This window comes from Salvelinus namaycush, chromosome 36 (genome assembly GCF_016432855.1).
Source record: "Salvelinus namaycush isolate Seneca chromosome 36, SaNama_1.0, whole genome shotgun sequence".
In the NCBI taxonomy this organism is placed as follows: Eukaryota; Metazoa; Chordata; class Actinopteri; order Salmoniformes; family Salmonidae; genus Salvelinus; species Salvelinus namaycush.
Window position 1 is genome coordinate 364,381 of NC_052342.1, and position 11,075 is coordinate 375,455.

Below are 11,075 nucleotides of genomic sequence, written 5' to 3' on the forward strand. Positions count from 1 at the left end.
GACACTGAATGAGGCTCTTCCCCATTTCTGTCTTTTGTAAAATCCATTGTACAGTTCCAGTCACCTCCGATCACCAGCGTCTCCTCAGGCGCTACTTGTGAGAGTTCCTGTCTAAGACTCCCAAATAGAACCCCTCTTTCTCTCCCTGTGTTAGGCGCATACACATTTATAAAAACAAAGCCCATGCTGTTAATTTCTGCTTTAACAACAAGCAACCTGCCCTTACACACCTCCTTTGAGGAGCAAATTTTTACAGACATACCCGGTGCAAAAAGGACTGCCACCCCTGCACTAAGATTTGTCCCATGGCTCAACACACTTGCCCCTTTCCACCAGAGCCCCCAATCAACTTCATTCACCACATCACTATGTGTCTCCTGCAGAAACAACACCTGTACTTTTTTTTGTTTTACATATTCACCCAACACACTCCTCTTTCCCGCATCTCTGGCACCATTTATATTGAGCGAGCCTACCCGAAGAGTCTCCATAAGAAGTGGGAGAAAAGCCAGCAGAGAAATAGACCAATAGAAAAGCTCAAAAAGCCCCAGTGTCAGAAAGAAATTAAACATTTAAACAGTGTCTGAAGGTAAACCTTTACGCACTGTTGTGACCCACTTCCTCAACCTAAACCGTTTCCTGGGTGAGAGGACACCATGCCCCTCATTTCTCATTGCATGTTTTACTGATCTTACAAACTTTCTAGGATCAGGAAAAAAAGCCTCAAGATTAACTTTTTTCCCCTTAGTCTCATTCAGGAACCTTGTCAGTTCTCTCAACGTGTACTTAGACCCCTCTGGTTGACTGGCTGTCAGCTCCGGGCCAATTGAAGAAGAGTCTGAAAAAAATAACTCCTCATCCTCTTCCTCAGACTCACTTTCCTCCTCTTCTCTATCTCCCACCCTGACCACCTGCTCTTTCTCTCTGGTTAGGGCCTCACCCACAGCAACAGGCAACATTTCCATTGTGCCTTTGCCCACACCCTTTTTCCTTTTCCGCTTGACACCCTCCTCCTCCACCCCTAATCTCTTACACTTCCCCACTATACTCTCCTCATCCACTAGAATAACCTGACTAGACCCAGTATCATCTACACCACCCTCCATAGCATGACTAGGCCCAGCATCATCTACACCACCCTCCATAGCATGACTAGGGCCAGCCTCAGCTACCCCACCATCCATAGCCTGACTAGACTCAGCCTCTTCTATACCACCATCCATATCCTGCCTAGACCCAGCACCCTTTACACCACCCTCCATAGCATAACTAGGCCCAGCCTCAGCTACCCCACCATCTCTAGCCTGACTAGACCCGGCCTCTGCTTCCCCACCATCTCTAGCCTGACTAGACCCAGCCTCCACTACCCCACCATCTCTAGCCTGACTAAACTCAGCTACAGCTACCCCACCATCTCTAGCCTGACTAGGCCCAACCTCATCTACACCACCATCTCTAGCCTGACTAGGCCCAGCCTCTGCTGTCTGCATCTCCTTACCCCCTGCACTTTGACCTCGATTTCCCCCACTGGCGCCTGTACCCTCACCTTGTCTACGGCCTTTGTGTGGGCACGCAAAACTCTTGTGCCCCAAATCCCCACATTCAAAACACCGTAGACTATCTGTGCTGGCAAAACCTGCATAGAGCCCCTCCCCATGTCTCACTTTAAAGTGCACATTTAGCTGTTGCTCATTGTTGTTCAGAAACATAAACACTTGCCTCCGGAACGAAACAACGTGCTTAACGGCATCTGCCTGAAAACCTGCTGATAGTACACGGAAACCGCTAGCAAACTTACCAAAACGACTCAGCTCTTTCCTAATTTGATCATCCGTAATAAACGGAGGCAAATTGGCCACTACAACTCTTGTTGAAGGGGTAGAGAGAGGTGAAATTGACACCAACACATCCCTTACAAATATTCCGCTAGCAATTAGCCTACCAACCAAATTAGCCCTTTTCATGAACACAACCACAGCTTTGTTCATTCTAGAAGCAGAATGTATAAACTCAGCTCCTACCTGTTCACCGACCGCGAGCAGAACCTCCTCCACCTTAACTCCGTTCTCAGGAACACACCTGAATCCATGCTGTATCGACAGCGTCTCCTCCGCGCTAGGCTGAGAAGCCATCGCGCACACCGCACCTTCCAAACCCCAGGAAAATTACTCTGTCCTCTTCCACCCTAACTTTGAAAAAAACTTTGGATACCGCTAAAACAAATACTGCATTAACCCTCCACCATAGAAAATAACATGTAAAGAAAAGAATCAAGAAAGTTAGTTAGGATAGAGCTTTCCACACCAAACACTCAAACTCCAAAAACACCCAGCATGCACTGTGAGAGAGAGAGAGAGAGAGAGAGAGAGAGAGAGAGAGAGAGAGAGAGAGAGAGAGAGAGAGAGAGAGAGAGAGAGAGAGAGAGAGAGAGAGAGAGAGAGAGAGAGAGAGAGAGAGAGAGAGAGAGAGAGAGAGAGAGAGAGAGAGAGAGAGAGAGAGAGAGAGAGAGAGAGAGAGAGAGAGAGAGAGAGAGAGCATACTTAAATTCACACAGGACACCGGATAAGATAGGAGAAATACTCCAGATATAACAGACTGACATTAGCCCCCCGACACATAAACTACTGCAGCATAAATACTGGAGGCAGGAGGGGTCAGGAGACACTGTGGCCCCATCCGATGATACCCCCAGACAGGGCCAAACAGGCAGGATATAACCCCACCCACTTTGCCAAAGCACAGTCCTCACACCACTAGAGGGATAACTTCAACCACCAACTTACCATCCTGAGACAAGGCCGAGTATAGCCCACAAAGATCTCTGCCACGGCACAACCCAAGGGTGGGGCGCCAACCCAAACAGGAAGACCACATCAGTGACTCAACCCACTCAAGTGACGCACCCCTCCTAGGGACGGCATGGAAGGGCACCAGTAAGCCAGTGACTCAGCCCCTGTAATAGGGTTAGAGGCAGAGAATCCCAGTGGAGAGAGGGGAACCGGCCAGGCAGAGACAGCAAGGGCGTTTCGTTGCTCCAGTGCCTTTCTGTTCACCGTCACACTCCTGGGCCAGACTACACTCAATCATTGGACCTACTGAAGAGATGAGTCTTCAATAAAGACTTAAAGGTTGAGACCAAGTCTGCATCTCTCACATGGGTAGGCAGACCATTCCATAAAAATTGAGCTCTATAGGAGAAAGCCTTGCCTCCAGCTGTTTGCTTAGAAATTCTACGGACAATTAGGAGGCCTGCGTTTTGTGACCGTAGCGTACGTGTAGGTATGTACGGCAGGACCAAATCGGAAAGATGGGTAGGAGCAAGCCCATGTAATGCTTTGTAGGTTAACAGTAAAACCTTGAAATCAGCCCTTGCCATACCAGGAAGCCAGTGTAGGGAGGCTAGCACTGGAGTAATATGATCAATGTTTGGGGTTCTAGTCAGGATTCTAGCAGCCGTATTTAGCACTAACTGAAGTTTATTTAGTGCTTTCTCCGGGTAGCCGGAAAGTAGAGCATTGCAGTAGTCTAACCTAGAAGGAACAAAAGCACGGATACATTTTTCTGCATCATTTTTGGACAAATGTTCTGATTTTTGCAATGTTACGTAGATGGAAAAAAGCTGTCCTTGAAACAGTCTTGATATGTTCATCGATGGATGTCTCCCTTGATCCTAGGTCCTGGCAGAGTTGTGCAGACTCAGGACAACTGAGCTTTGGAGGATTACGCAGATTTAAAAAGTCTGTAATTTGCTTTCTAATGATCATGATATTTTCCTCAAAGAAGTTCATGAATTTATTACTGCTAAAGTGAAAGCCATCCTCTCTTGGGTAATGCTGCTTTTTAGTTAGCTTTGCGACAGTATCAAATATATATTTAGGATTGTTCTTATTTTTCTTTAATTCATTTGGAAAAATATGATTATCGAGCAGCAGTGAGGGCTCTTCGATACTGTCTTTCCAAGCTAGTCGGAAGACTTCCAGTTTGGTGTGGCGCCATTTCCGTTCCAATTTTCTGGACGCTTGCTTCAGAGCTCGGGTATTTTCTGTATACCAGGGAGCTAGTTTCTTATGACAAATGTTTTTAGGGGTGCGACTAGGGTATTGCACAAGGTTAAAACCTGTTGAGGATAGAGGGCGCTATTTACACTTTGGGGGAAAATCGTGCCCAATTTAAACGGCCTCGTACTCTATTCTTGCTCGTACAATATGCATATTATTATTACTATTGGATAGAAAACACTCTCTAGTTTCTAAAACCGTTTGAATTTTGTCTGTGAGTAAAACAGAACTCATTTGGCAGCACACTTTCTGACCAGGAAGTGGAAAGTCTGAAAATGATGCTCTGTTCAAGGGCCTGCCTATAAATGGGCATGATACGTATGAGTATACATGCACGTCATACACCTTCCCCTAGATGTCAAGATGAAGTGAGAGAAGAAATTAAGTGTTTATCTTGGTCTGAGGTGGAATATATCCTCTTGGCACGACGAGTCATCCATTTCCTGTTTTCTGGAAAGCGCGAAGGTGGACCTGGAATTGCCTTCTGAAAAGCCGTCGTTATAGGCGACTACTATCTCCGGCTTTGATTTTATTTGATACATGTCACAATATCATCGTAAAGTATGTTTTTTCAATATAGTTTTATTAGATTTTTGAAATTTATTCGGGACGTTAGGCGTGTTGCGTTGTGTGCCTTTGTTCAGAAAGGAGAGCTTCGCGCCACTTGGCTAGTGTGCTTGCTAATTCAAGAGGGAAAAACGATGTTCTAAATCCAAACAACGACTGTTCTGGACAAAGGACCCCTTGTACAACATTCTGATGGAAGATCACCAAAAGTAAGAAAAATAGCGCCACATTTGTGGCCTGCTGGAGGTCATTTTGCAGGGCTCTGGCAGTGCTCCTCCTTGCACAAAGGCGGAGGTAGCGGTCCTGCTGCTGGGTTGTTACCCTCCTACGGCCTCCTCCACATCTCCTGATGTACTGGCCTGTCTCCTGGTAGCGCCTCCATGCTCTGGACACTACGCTGACAGACACAGCAAACCTTCTTGCCACATCTCGCATTGATGTTTCATCCTGGATGAGCTGCACTACCTGAGCCACTTGTGTGGGTTGTAGACTCCGTCTCGTGCTACCACTAGAGTGAAAGCACCGCCAGCATTCAAAAGTGACCAAAACATCAGCCAGGAAGCATAGGAACTGAGAAGTGGTCTGTGGTCACCACCTGCAGAACCATTCCTTTTTTGGGGGTGTCTTACTAATTGCCTATAATTTCCACCTTTTGTCTATTCCATTTGCACAACAGCATGTGAAATTTATTGTCAATCAGTGTTGCTTCCTAAGTGGACAGTTTGATTTCACAGAAGTGTGATTGACTTGGAGTTACATTGTGTTGTTTAAGTGTTCCCTTTATTTTTTTGAGCAGTGTATATATACACACACACATTTTTGTAATAATGACAATTGTAACAATACTGAATGAACAATGAACACTTTTATTTTAACTTAATATAATACATAAATAAAATCAATTTAGTCTCAAATAACATGAGAACATATGTTAAAACGAACCACCATCTTTCATGGGTCTTCAATATTCCCAGTAGTTCTGTCAATGACAGGCTCTGTGAGGTAACGCTCAAACTCAATTTCAAAACTGCACTGGACTTCAGCCCTGCCCTCTTGGCTTCCATGGATTCTAGCATAGAGGCTGTCCACCAGACTGGGTGAGTGATCTACCTGGACTCTTTGCTTTTTTGCACCTGGATCTGGGTCCTCCTCTTCACTCGTCCCATCTGCTGTGGCTCTGGGATTTGGTTTCCTTAGTAGGTCAGACTCCTTCTTCAGCCACTCTTTTGCTTTCTCTAGTGTTGTCCCTGAGGTGAAGGCATAGCTCTTGTAACGTGGATCCAGGACAGTTGCCAGCACCAGGCACTTTATCTCTTCGGCCTTGGAGAACCTCCTTGTCAGACTGTCCAACATGGTCTTCCATAAAGTTTTGATGCCTTGAGTAGAAGAACCCTCCTGCTGTAGCATCAACTTCAGCACCGACACACTGGGGATGATGCATGCGGCTGTAGAGTTGTGTGGCTCATCTCCAGTGTCACCTCCTCCATAGGTGCCAGAGTCTCAATTAGGCTAGAGACAATGCCCCACTGTGCAGCAGACAAACTGCTGATGTGTCCGTATTCACCTGCATACACATTCAGTGCATGCCTCTGTTCAAACATCCTCTGCAACATGTGTAGTGTTGAGTTCCAGCGAGTTTGAACTGCTTGGATGATGCTGTGTTTGGGAAGGCCAAGCTCTTCCTGAATGGCCCTCAGCCTCTGTTTGGCCAGTACAGAGTGGTCAAAGTGAGTTGCACAGCTCTTCAACATGGCAATAATGTCTAGCACAGCTCTCTGACTGGATAGTCCATCATTGATTACAAGCTGTAGGGTGTGTGCACTGCAGCTGAAGTCTGGAAGTTCTGCCAGTCTCATACCTTTCACCATGTTTGCCCCACTGTCCCTGAGGACCAGCACTACACGTTCTGTGTGGATTTGCCAGTATTCCAACATGGTCAAAAACCTCTCTGATGTAGTTTCCTGTGTGTGATCCATTATTAGTCTTGACATTCAGCACAACCTGCTTTCTTGTTCAAACATTGTCAATGAAATGTCCAGTAAGGCTCATCAGGGACTCTGTAGTGCCTGACCAGCAGTCAGTTGTGAATGCCATGTGTGGAGCGTTGACTGGAGCCACCAGATTCTTCACTTTCATCAACTCTTTCATGTTTTTTATCTATTATTTCTGTGCGAAATAACTTTTCATCTTTGATCCTGTACCGGGTTCAGCAAGAGTAATCAGCCGCTGAAAACCAACGTCAGACACCACTGTGAATGGCTGGTTGTCAGTGGCAATCATCTCAATAATTGCTACATAGATAGATGTAGCAATTATTGAGATGATTGCCACTGACAACCAGCCATTCACAGTGGTGTGAATTTTTTAAAATTTTTAATGGGGTAAGCCTACACGAAACACAGACCTTATTTTAAGTGAATCTAAAAATATCCTATGGAATAAATGAATGAAGGAACCACTTTTCAGATTTTGCTAGAAGGTGTCATGGGAATTATGACTCGCACTTTGGTAGTCAATTCTTACCATGCCCATTATTAAAATAGGATTTCCTGCATATAGAAATTACAGTTTTTGTTTTCAACATTCATCACAGGTAACTTAAACTCTATTTTTATTCAAACTGTTGAGAGTATTTGTCTCCTAAGCAGACTCTTCAGTATCATTGTCACTTCAGAGCTGTGTCTTGGCCCTTGGGTTTTTGTCCTGCCATTTTGCTTGCTTATTAAAAAGTTGTAAGATTGTAGCCTGCGATGTGTCTGTATCACTTTTTCCTTGTGTAGAATTTGCGTTTGCTTTTTTCATCATTGCTTCCTTATGGGCTTTTGGATGGGTGTTCTTAAGGTGATTCCACAGGTTGGTGGTATCTTTTGATTTAGCCGTTGCTGACCCCATGCTTACATCTTTATCACAAATAAGACACCTTGCTTTCCCTGGTGCCAATTCCATGTAATAGTCCCACACTGGTGCTCTGCTTTTCTCTGCCATCTGTAAAACACACACACAGCTCTTTCATGAAATCACACATTCAATATACCAAATTAAAGCTACACTTGTTGTGAATCCAGCCAACGTATCAAATTTCAAAAATGCTTCACGGCGAAAGCAGACAATGCTATTATCTGAGGATAGCATCCCAGCTAACAATCACAGACCATCATGTTTCACCATCCCGGCACGACACAAAACGCAGAAATAAAGATATAATTAATGCCTTACCTTTGACGAGCTTCTTCTGTTGGCACTCCAATATGTCCCATAAACATCACAAATGGTCCTTTTGTTCGATTAATTCCGTCGATATATATCCAAAATTTCCATTTATTTGGCGTGTTTGATCCAGAAAAACACCGATACCAACTTGCACAACGTGACTACAAAATATCTCAAAAGTTACCTGTAAGTGTTGTCCAAACATTTCAAACTACTTTTGTAATACAACTATAGGTATTTTTAACGTAAATAATCGATAAAATTGAAGACGGAATGATCTGTGTTCAATACCGGAGGAAAACAAGGTGTAGCACGCTTTCTGGTCATGCGCCTCTAACAAACAGTACACTTCACTGGAGCCTCATTCTGAACATGGCTACTTCTTCATTTCTCAAAGGAAAAACCTCAACCAATTTCTAAAGACGGTTGATATCCAGTGGAAGCGATAGGAACTGCAGGAAGGTCCCTTAGAAATCTGAATTCCCAATGAAATTCCATTGAGAAGAGAGTGACCTCAACAACAAAAAAATCTGAATGGTTTGTCCTCTGGGTTTTGCCTGCCAAATAAGTTCTGTTATAGTCACAGACATGATTCAAACCGTTTTAGAAACTCCAGAGTGTTTTCTATCCAATACTAATAATAATATGCATATATTAGCATCTGGGACTGAGTAGGAGGCAGTTTACTCTGAGCACGCTTTTCATCCAAACGTGAAAATGCTGCCCCCTATCCTAGAGAAGTTAACCACTCAACACAGCTTAGCCGCATGTGCTCACTCCCTCAAATCATTTGGAGAAAATATCCTTTTTATTTATTCACCAATGTTCAATTGTATTCTTCATACTTAAAAAAAATATATAAAATACTGCCACAGAATTCTAAGCAGATCTTGTCTGCTATATTAACTAGTGTAGCCCACAGCCATATGGCGAAGCCAGATCAGGGATAACAACTCAGAGTATGCTATTCTGTTAATCTGAAATAGACTACATTTTATTTCTATCATGTTTCTTTAGACCTTTAAAAATGTAGATGTTCCAAAGGTCTGCGTCAGTGGCTTGTAGGCTATGCGTGGAAGCCAGGAGATGCTAAATTTGTTTATGTTAATTAACGGTAAATTACCGTGAGACCGGCAGTTATTTTCTTGACAATCACCAGCTGAGAAAATTTTATGACCACCATACCCCTAACGAATAGCATGTTCAATGTCAGAATACGCATAGAGAGAAAAGTGCATAAAAAGGGAATTAAATTCCATTTACATGCGCATAACTCAGGTCCGCATTTCCCCATAGTGTGGTGCCAGCAATCTTTTATCCAAATAGAGTTTCCTAAACTTTGGGTCGCAGCCCCATGTGGAATCACCTGATTTGAATTAAAATAAATACAATTGTGCTTGGGTCATCAGCTCCCGAGTGGCACAGCGGTCTAAGGCACTGCATCTCAGTGCTAGAGGTGTCACTACAGACCCTGGTACGGTTCCAGGCTGTATCACAACCAGCCATAATTGGGAGTCCCATAGGGCGGTGCACTATTGGCCCAGTGTTGTCCGAGTTAGGGTTTGGCTGGGGTAGGCCATCATTGTAAATAATAATGTGTTCTTAGCTGACTTGCCTAGTTAAGTAAAGGTTAAATAAATACAAATAGGTAGCCGCTAGATGTGATTGTAATAAACAGAGGGTTTCTGTTTTCTAACTACAAATGTGGCTTTATCTTTTGAACCGTTTAAGATACAACATATTATGACCCCATCATTGAAAGATAAGATTTTCAGCAACAAGTTTCCCTCTACAATGCCCACATGCCGCACAGGACTCATTAGGACAGAGTTGACAAGGCACAAAATCAGACTGGGGGGAAAAGAACATCATCAATCATGATGTTCTTTTCTACATAGAATATTATACAAAATTATTGCCTAATGATCTTCTGAGCTACCCAAAACCTTTCTGATGATTACAGTCACTTCAAACCATACTTCCATCAGATTGAAATACTGTCAATAGTACTGTCAGAATGATTTGTAATAGACTGGCATAGCACAAATTCAAAAAATTAACATTGGTCATTGATTAAATCCCTTTTTTCACATGGTGAAAAAAAGTATTTTTTAAATATTAAAATGGGGTCGCAGGCCAAAAAGGTTTGGGAACCCCTGCCCTAATAGAAGAGGAGTACTTTAATGTATCAATGTATTCCCTTGACAGAGTCTGCCCATTTTAATAATCATGACCGGAGTTTCACACTGTCATATTGATCCAGTGTATTTAAGATCTGTAGGCGTAAATTAAACACCAACAGCGTTATAAAGGAAGATAGTCAAAGGAGAGGACTTGAGAAACCTTGACAAGATCAGAATTTTAGCGTCAGAATCCTAAATAATAACACAACGTGTAAAGTGTTGGACACCCATATTTCATGAGCTGAAAAAAATATAAATCCATATGCACAAAAACGGTATTTCTCAAAAATGTTGTGCATTTCTCCTTTGCCAAGATAATCCATCCACCTGACAGGTGTGGCATATCGAAAAGCTGATTAAACAGCGTGATCTTAACACAGGTACACCTTGTACTGGGGACAATAAAAGGCCACTCTAAAATGTGCAGTTTTGTCACACAACACAATGCCACAGATGTCTCAAGTCAGTTGGCATGCTGACTGCAGGAATGTCCACCAGAGCTGTTGCCAGAGAATTTAATGTTCATTTTTCTACCATAAGCCTTCAACGTTGTTTTAGAGAATTTGGCAGTATGTCCAACCGGCCATACAACCGCAAAACAAGTGTAACCACGCCAGCCCAGGACCTCCACAATCCGACTTCTTCACCTGCAGGATCGTCTGAGACCAGCCATTCCATAGATTAGGACCTAATGAATATATTTCAATTGACCGATTTCCTTATATGAACTGTAACTTTATATTTTTGTTCAGTATAAATTAAACACTGCAAACGAAGCCACACGCAAATGAAGTAAATTAATGGGTTGTATTTTATCATAAGTGATGGTTTCTTCTTTTTTCACTTGCCAATCTGTATACATATATTCACATTTTATTTCTCTCTAACACCCTTTCTCCTGTCTTGCCTTTGTGGTCACTTAAACTTTTTAATCATAGAAGTTAATCAAGCACATTCTCATTTGATTTCTGGACCTCTGACCTTATGGCTTTATAATGGCACTCGGTTGCACATTGCTGGGTTTGTACAGCATGTTTGGTATCATAGCAACTGAAGG

General features: G+C 43.2%; 1 pseudogene; it reads right to left on the minus strand.

Moving 5' to 3' along the window:
• Positions 1–5,576: 5,576 nt before the first annotated feature.
• Positions 5,577–7,793, minus strand: LOC120030199 (annotated as a pseudogene).
• Between the last annotated feature and the right edge of the window lie 3,282 nt (positions 7,794–11,075).